This window comes from Humulus lupulus, chromosome 5, assembly GCF_963169125.1.
Source record: "Humulus lupulus chromosome 5, drHumLupu1.1, whole genome shotgun sequence".
NCBI lineage: Eukaryota > Viridiplantae > Streptophyta > Magnoliopsida > Rosales > Cannabaceae > Humulus > Humulus lupulus.
Window position 1 is genome coordinate 191,651,854 of NC_084797.1, and position 10,164 is coordinate 191,662,017.

A 10,164-nucleotide genomic window follows, 5' to 3' on the forward strand; every position below is an offset into this window, starting at 1 on the left:
GTGGTTTGAATAATAAGTGCAGTGAAAGTACCTGGGGCAGAGGAAGCCTTTAGATCAGATGTGGAAGCAGTGTTAAGGAGTTGATGGAGTTGAGCAATCTGATTAGGTGTGAAAGGAAATGACGAGGGTTGTGCAACATTAAGAGCACGCCCATAAGAATTGTTTCCAGCAACATTATTTATGTTTCAGGGCTTCCAATTTGCAGGTTTACCATGGATTTTCCAGCAGGTAGTCTTTGCATGGCCTGTCTTACTGCAATGATCACACCATGGATGGTCATGTTGTGGCCCATGAGAATCAGTATTGGGATTGGGTCACCGAAAAGCAAGGGCGGAATGATCTGTTTCAGTGGTTTGAAGGGGTCCCATCATTACCCTTTTGCAGCTTCCCTCGCGATGGACCTCAGCAAAAGCTTCACGAACCGAGGGAAGAGAAGGCTTTCCAAGGAGACAACCACGAACTTCATCTAGGTCGCAGTTCAAGCCATGAAAAAAATCAAATAGTCCCTCTCGATCAAGCATTTTCTTGTAGGAAGATACATCATCAAAACACTTCCACTCTAGAACATAAAACAAGTCAATTTCTTGCCAAAGATTATACAAAATACTATAACATTGAGTTACAGAAAGAGCATGTTGTTTTTGGTCTCGAAGTTTGGAGTTGAGTTCAAACACTTGAGTCAAATTTTCACAGTCAGAAAAAGTTTCTTTGACAGAGTTCCACACTTCTTTCGCAGTAGATAGAAACATATAGGTTCGGCCTATGTCAGCTTCCATGGAGTTGACAAGCCAGTAGATGATTAGGCAATTTTCAGAGGTCCATTGGTGAAGGGGGGATCAGTGGAGGCTGGTGAAGACACGTCACCTGTAAGATAGCCCAAACGGCCATGACCAGTGAGATACAAGGTCACAAATCGGGACCATTGGAGGAAGTTTTGACCATTCAATTTATGAATGGTGATTTGAAGATTAGGTTGTTCATATTAATGGGAAATAGAATCAGATGAGTTTTTAAAAATTTCAGAGATAGAAGAATTGTCGTCAGTGGTATTAGGATTAGTTGAGGTGGCCATGGTCAATTTTCAATGGACAGGAAGAAGACAACTGAGAGAAGAAGATGTCTCAGAAATGATGCACTGATACCATGTAGAAAATATATATATCGATATATTTTCCTTTACAAACAATATCCTATATACAGGATGAAAGATACAATCAACTTTTAAGCTGTACAAATTAGAATAAATCTGACAACAACCTAGGCCAACTAATTAGTCCTAGAATCAACCAATATACACATAAAATAAAAGATATTAATCCAGATCCTTTAGCTGTGATGAAACCGAATTAAGTAAAATATTTTTGCCTAATAATAAGTCCTATTTTGATGATATTTCTACAAACCTTATAACCTTTGTTGGCTAAAAAGAACCAGGCAGGCCGCGACCTGCCCCCAAGGGCCGCGGCGTGCCTCCCAGATAGAAATCCCCCTTTCTGGGTGCCAGGGGCGGGCCGCGACTTTCCCTTGAGGGTCATAGCACGCTAGCTAGACAATGCCTTCACCAATCCCTGGGGTTGGCATAGGTCGCAGCGCCCAAGAACACGACCACGACTTGACCCTGCGAACCCAGCACCCCTGTTTTTCCTTCAACCCAAACTCAATCAATAACACTTCCAAACAATCCCAAAATTAAAAACCAAACTCAATACAACATTATCACCAAACCAATAATAAAACCCAAGCTTTAAAACACTACAAAAAAGTCAATTCACAACCCAAAACTCTCAAGCTTAAACACAACTAAAACCATAGAGAAAACAAACTAAAAACAGAGTTGTAAACCTCGCCTTAGCTATGAATTGAATCCTTCAAGCTGCTGCAATTCAATCTTGAACCCCAAGTTTTAAATCCTCAAGCTTTAATCCTTAATCTTAGCCTCAAAACCAAACCGAGATAGAAAGGAAGAATGCAGGAAGGAGAGGAGAGAGAGAGACACAGAGAGAGAGAGAGAGAGCCTTGTTCGATTTTCCTTTGGTTCTTTCTATAGCCTTCCTTTGGCTAAGTCACCAAAATTAAACCTAAATGACTAAAGTGCCCCTAGGGCCAACCTTCCCTCTCCAAGCCACCCAAGGGCAGTTTTGTCATATTCCACCTACCCCGTTAATCATAATTAACGTCTCGCAATTCCCGTCACTTCTAATATCCTCAAATAATTACCAAATTGTTTCCTATTACCCGCTCAATCTCGGTAATATACTAAGTACCCAATTACCCCTAGACTCACCCCGAGCCTGGTATTGACCCCGTTATGACTAAGCCGCTAACTTGCTTCCTAGGATCGCCTAATGCCGAGTAATTCAAATATATCCACATAATAATGTGTCTCAACCATATATCACATACATGCACATACATATACAAATGCACCCTCAACAAGCCAAAATTACGAAAATGCCCTTCTTATAAGAAAGACCCCACATATATGCAAATACAACCATATAATAATACAATGCACATAATCATGCATATAATCATATGATAATACATTGAACCAATTATTTCCCTCCTGGCCCCCTAATCCAGACACTAAGCCATATTAGGGAATTTGGGATGTTACAGCTATGCCCTCCTTACAGGAATTTCATCCTCGAAATTTTTCTTGAACAACTAGGGATACTGACTCTGCATATCTGACTCCAGCTCCCAAGTCGCTTCCTCAACCTTGATGTTCCTCCATAATACCATAACCAAAGATATAGTTTTGTTTCTCAGGACCTTATCCTTCTTGTCTAGTATCTGAAGTGGTTGTTCCTCATAGAGAGATCTGCCTCAACCTCCAGATCCTCGTAACTCAACACATGAGTCACGTCTGACACATACTTCCAAAGAGCTAAAATATGAAGTACATTGTGTATGGCCAACAATGTCAGTGGCAAGGCCAACCTATAGGCCACCTCACCAATCCTCTCCATGATCTCAAATGGACCTACAAATCTAGGGCTCAACTTGCACTTCTTCTCAAATCTACTCACCCCTTTCCATGGTGAGACTCTAAGGAAGACATAGTCTCCCACTTGGAACTCCACGTTCCTAAGCTTGGGATCAGCATAACTTTTATGTCTGCTTTGCGAAGCGAGCATCCGAGCTCTGATCTTTTTAATGGCCTTATTGGTCCTTTGAACCGCCTCAGGACCCAAGTATCTCCTTTCACCTGTCTCATCCCAATAAATGGAAGACCTACACTTCCTACCATACAACATCTAATAAGGAGCAACCCAATCTTTGGCTGATAGCTCTTATTGTACGAAAACTCTATCAAAGGCAGATACTTACTCCATGACCCACCAAAGTCTAGCACACATGCTCGCAGCATATCATCTAATATTTGGATTATCCTCTCAGATTGTCCATTTGTCTGAGGATGATAAGCAGTACTGAACTTCAATTGTGTACCCATGGCTCTCTGCAAACTTCCCCAAAACTTGGAAGTAAATGTGGGGTCCCGATCTGATACGACCGACCTCAGTGCCCCATGAAGGCGCACAATCTCTCTCACATAGAGATTTGTGTACTGGTTAACAATATAAGTTGTCCTCACTGGTAAGAAGTGAGCTAACTTGGTGTATCAATCCACGATAACCCAAACTGAACAATGTTGACCCACTGTCTTGGGTAACCCCACCATGAAATCGATCTTTATGTCCTCTTATTTCCACTTTAGGATGTCCAGAGGCTGTGATAGCCCTGCTAGTCTCTGATGTTCAGCCTTGACATGTTCACATGTCAAGCACTTACCGCATATTTTGTCACACCCTCTTCATCCCAAGCCACCAATACAACGATGTCACATCCTAATACATCTTCGTGGTGCCCCGATGCAAAGAGTAAGGAGTAGTATGAAACTCATCCAAAATCTCTTGTCTGATATCAGTGTCCATTAGAATGCAGATCTGACCCTTGCATCTCAACAAGCCTATATCCGACACTATATAATCACTAGACACTCTGGCTAGGACGTGCTCTCTGATCTTTGTCAGTTGTGGATCACCCAACTGACCTTCCTTTATTCTTTCTAACAGCGTAGACTGTAGTGTAATATTGGCCAACTAGCCCACCATCAATTCTATACTAGCTCTGGCCATATCCTCTGCTAACTATATGGATATCAGTCTCGCACTGAAAATCTGTCCTAGACCCTTCCAGCTTAAGGCATCTACATCCACGTTGGCCTTTCCTGAGTGATACACGATTTCACAATTATAATCTTTCACAAACTCCAGCCAACGCCTCTGTCTCATTTTCAGGTCTTTCTGTGTGAAAAAAGTACTTCAGGCTCTTGTGGTTAGTGTAAATCTCACACTTCTCCCCATAAAGGTAATGCCTCCATACCTTTAAAGCAAAAAACCACTGTTGCCAACTCTAAATCATGAGCGAGGTATCTCTGTAATACTCTTTCAACTAGCGTGAGGCATAAGCAATCACCTTCCCTGACTGCATAAGAGCACAACCCAAACCCTAATGTGAGGCATCACAGTAAATCACAAACTTCTCCTGATCTGTCGGGAGACTCGGAACTAGAGTTGTAATAAACCTTTGCTTCAATTCTTTGAAGATGTTCTCACACTTGTCTGACCACACAAACTTTTGATTCTTACATGTCAGTTCAATCAATGAAGTGGCAATCTTTGAGAATCCTTCCATGAAACACCCATAATAACCTACCAACCCAATGAGGCTCCTAACATTTGAGGCATTCCTTGGCCTTGGCCAATCTTTGACTGCCTCAATATTAGTTGGGCCCACCTTGATCCCCCCCTTACTGACAATATGATCGAGGAAAGTTACCTGAGATAACTAGAACTCCCACTTCTTGAAATTTGCAAACAATCCGTGTTCCTTCAGTCTCTATAGAACCAACCTCAGATGTTGCTCATGTTCTGACTCTGGCTGAGAATAAACCAAGATATCATCGATGAAGACGATCACAAACTGGTCCAAGTAATCCTTGAACACCCTGTTCATCAGATCCATAAAAGCAGCTGGGGCATTAGTCAACCCAAAGGACATGACTAAGAACTCATAATGCCCATATCTGGTACGAAAGGCAGTCTTGATATATCTCCCTCCTTGACCCTCAACTGATGATAACCAGATCGAAGGTCTATCTTTGAGAATACCATTTTACCATGCAACTGGTCAAACAGATCATCTATCCTTGGCAGAGGATACTTTTTCTTAATTGTTAACTTGTTCAGTTCCCCGTAGTCAATGCACATTCTCAGAGAACAACCCTTCTTCTTTACAAACAGGACTGGTGCACCCCATGGTGAGAAACTACATCTAATAAAACCCAAATCCAACAGCTCCTGCAGCTATACCTTTAATTCATTTAATTTTGTTGGGGCCATTCTGTAAGGTGCCCTAGACACTGGCTCTATCCCTGGTGCCAGTTCAATCACAAATTCATTTTTTCTGTGTGGTGGCAACCCGGTAAATCCTCTGGAAACACATCCAGAAACTCACAGACTAGTCTGGTCTCCTCTAGTCCCACTGGCATGACTTGTGGGTATCTACCACACTAGCTAAGAATCCTATGCAACCACCTTGCAATAGATCTCTAGCCTCAATGCAGATATCATAGGTACATGGGGTCCATGCATAGTGCCATCAAATACAAAAGGATTCTCACCTTCAGGTTCAAAGGTTACCATTTTCCTTTTGCAATCTATGGTTGCCCCATACTTCATTAACCAATCCATACCCAGAATCATATAAAAGTCAGTCAAAACCAACTCGATCAAATTAACCGACAACTCTCTGCCTTCCAATGTCACTGGCAATGATCTGACCCATCTCTTGGATACTACTAACTCCCCAGTGAGTAATAAGGTCCTGAACCCAACAACATAATAATCACATGGTTTACACAGTCTATCAATAATTCTACTATCAACAAAAGAATGTGTAGCTCCAGAATCAATCAAAACAATATAAGGGGTTCCAACACTAAAAAGCTTGTAATGACCAAAATTTCCTAATAAGCCTTAGGGCCTTGATTAGGGGGCCAAGATGGCAAATTTTGGAATTATATGATTATATGATATTTATATTTACCATTATGTGATTATGTGAGTTATATCATAATATGACTTGATATGCATGTTTAGGTGTATTAAATATGCATGTGGACCCATTTATGTTTAATTGGGCAATTTTCATAATTTGGTATATTTGGCATATATGTGGTATGCGTGTGATATTTCATTATTATTTGGTTATGCTTGGGTTACTCAGCACGAGATGATCCTAAGAGGCAAGCCAGTGGGAAAGTCACAACGGGATCCATACTTGACTCAGAGTGAGTCAAGGGGTATTTAGCACATTACTGTGATATTGGGTAATGGGAATAAATATTTGATGATAAATTGAGAGTTAGTGAGATCAGGGGGAAATTATGGGAATTTTGACTATTTTACCCCGGGGGTCATTTTTGGGACCCCGAGCATTAGGATTTGCTTGAGGTTACTTAAGCTTGAAGTAACCTGTCAGGATAATAAAAGAACGTTTATAACGTTCTCTCTTCCTCTTGTTCCCTTTTCGACATCCGATCACATTTTCGAAGGAAACTCGAGTTTTAGGACTCGGATTCAAGCAAGGATTGATGCATAGCGATTCTAGAAAAGATTAGAAGCTTATTAGTCGAAGGATATAGTTGGGAAATGACTCAATCAGAGGTAATCCAAGTTTTAAGTTCTAAGTTTCTAAAGTTTTTAAGCTTTGATTGGATTTTAAGTTTTGATGAGTTTTTGGATGAATTGAAGCTTAGGTTTTATTGGTGTTGGATAATTATGATGTCTGAGAACTTTGATTTTGGAATTTGGATATGTTTGTATAGGTTTTTGGAGGATTTTAAGTGGGAAAAAAACGTAGAAAATGGCTTGTTTCGTGGTCAAGTTGCAACCTTGTTCTAGCAAGTCACGACCGGGATGAACCAGGTGCCAAGGAGGCTCTGCCTGGGGGGCACGCCACGACCCAAGAGGGGCCAAGTCGCGGTACGCACACTGAAGCCCAAGCAAATGCTCTCTGGCTTGGGGCAAGTTGTGACCCTCAGGGCCAAGTCGCGACTGGCTTGTGCATTTTTTTGCCTAGATTTGGTTTTTAGTCGTGGGAACTCAATTCTAAGGTATTGGGATCGATCCTATTACCCAGTTGAGTAGGATTTGACGTCCCGGAGGCTAGGTTTGGGTCTGGAAGTATTTATTTACTAATTTTTTTTTATGGGGTTTTATATTATGGTTGTGACTAAGTTATCACTAGGGGCTTGGAAACATGTTCGTGCTTGAGGGTCGTTTATTGGTAACCTGTACTTGGACCAAAGGTAAGAAAACTGCACCCACTATGTGATGCATGTGATGCATGCGATACATGTGATTAGGGCATGACATGAATATTGAATATGGAATTGATCAAAGCTTCAGTCTCTGTAATGTGCATGATCATAATTATGCTAGTGATTGTTGAGTAAGCATACTGAATGCCCTATATTTGGATATTTGACATATGATACATGCTTGGTTGCATTGCTTACTTGTGAGTGGCACTGACTTATTAGCCAGAAACGACAATGGTGTTAGCACTGGTCGTGAAGTCTTGACTTATTAGTCATAATCGACAATAGTACTGAGCATTGGTCGTATGGAATTGACCTATGAGTCAAGAGTGGCATAAGTGTATTGAACGCAGAGCCGAAATGATTAGATCTAATCAACATAAGCATTAAATGCTTGACTGACCCCAAGCTCGAAGAAAACTAAAGCGCTTGTCTGGTCTAAAGGCTAGTTAGTTAGAGCCAGGGTTAAAAGGCTTAGGTCACTGAAACGTCACATGGCTTAGGGTGCAGAGCCCCAAAGATAGACTTACTAGTCATCTATTCAGGGAGTAGATCCCTGAAGATAGACTTACTAGTCATCTATTCAGGGAGTGAATCCCCAGAGATAGACTTATTAGTCATCTATTCAGGGAGCGGATCGCCATAGATAGACTTATTAGTCATCTATTCCCAGAGATTGACTAGACAGTCATCTACACAGGGCACATAGCCCATAATCATTTATTTAGAATTGCTTGCACGCATGAATAGGGATATTATGGGCAAATAACCTTTGTTGGCTTGAAAGAAATAGGCGGGCCACAACCTGCCCCTAAGGGCCGCGGCACGCCTCCCAGATAGAAAGCCCCCTTTTTGGGTGTCAGGGTGGGCTACGACTTGCTGTTGATGGTCGTGGCGTGCTAGCTAGACAAAGCCTCCACCAATCCCTGGGGTTAGCACAGGTCGCAGTGCCCAAGAACACGACCGTGACTTGACCCTGCGAACCCAGCACCCCTATTTTTACTTCAACCCTAACTCAATCAATAACACTTCCAAACAATCCCAAATCAAAATCCAAACTTAATACAACAATATCACCAAACCAACAATAAAACTCAAGCTTTAAGACACTCAAAACACTACCAAAAACTCAATTCACAACCTAAAACTCTCAAGCTTAAACACAACTAAAACAATAGAGAAAACCAACTAAAAATAGAGTTGTAAACCTCACCTCAGCTATGAATTGAATCGTTCAAGCTCCTGCAATTCAATCTTAAACCTCCAAGCTTTAAATCCTCAAGCTTCAATCCTTAATCTTAGCCTCAAAACCAATCTGAGAGAGAAAGGAAGAATGCACGAAGGAGAGGAGAGAGAGAGAGCCCCGTTCTATTTCCTTTGGTTCTTTCTACAGCCTTCCTTTTGTTAAGTCACCATATTCAAACCTAAATGACTAAAATGCCCCTAGGGCCTACCTTCCCTCTCAAAGCCACCCAAGAGCAGTTTTGTCATATGCCACCTACCCCGTTAATCATAATTAACGTCTCGCAATTCCCGTCACTTCTAATATCCGCAAATAATTACTAAATCATTTCTCATTACCCTCTCAATCCCGGTAATGTACTAAGTACCAAATTACCCCTAGGCTCACCCTGAGCCCGATATTGACCCCGTTATGACTAAGACACTAACTTGCTTCCTAGGATCACCTCATGCCGAGTAATTCAAATATATCCACATAATAATGTGGTCTCACCCATATATCACATACATGACATATATATACAAATACGCCCTCAACGGGCCAAAATTATGAAATATCCTTCTTATAAGGAACGACCCCACATATATGCAAATACAGCCATATAATAATACAACACACATAATCATGTATATAATCACATGATAAAACATTCAACCAATTATTTCCCTCCCGGCCCCCTAATCTAGGCCCTAAGCCATATTAGGGAATTCAGGATGTTACACCATGCACACGTGGGGAATGTTTGTTGGGCATGCATAGTCTTACTTAATATTGAGACGAATATTTGTTGTGATTTTAGGCCCATTGTGAAGCATCCTGCTATTTAATTTTCTTGGGCTTGGGGTAAGGAAGTTCGATAGAATATCTACGTTTATGCTATAAAATGATAAGACTTGTATGTTACAAGAAATAATGTGCTATGTTTTGATGATAAACCATGTGATATGGAAAATGGAATTCTATCTTGAAATTTTATGACAAGTATGATGCAACATGTATTTCCTTTATTTTGATGTGAAATGGATTACATGTGTTTGTATGATGAATGAAAAGAGATGGTTGCTAGCATGTTGAACGCAATGCAACAAAGGGGTTACTAAGGATATGACGTAACTCAAAGGGCGGATGCGTCGAGGTTATTCAAGGACTTGAGATTCTGTTTACCTCATAGAGGAGATTTTGCCAGCCCAGTTATATTGGTTACCTCGAGATGTGACATGGACAACAGAGGTGCCATGATCACAAAGAGTATACTTATGTTGAATGAATGTGATGTATGACTATGTTTCATTTTATTTATGAGATATGAGTATGATGATATTATGAATTGTTCTGTTATGTTATACATGTCTTTCTTGTCTTATATTTAATTTTTTTGTACTTCCTTACTGGCCTTTTAGCTCACCCCTTAATTTCCCTCTTTTAGGTAATTAATAGGGTTTCGCTCTGGCACGTGCTGTGATGTGGGGAGTTTCGACGTCTGGGTGTGTATGGCGTGGGGGTTTCCAATGAATGAATAAACGATCAACAA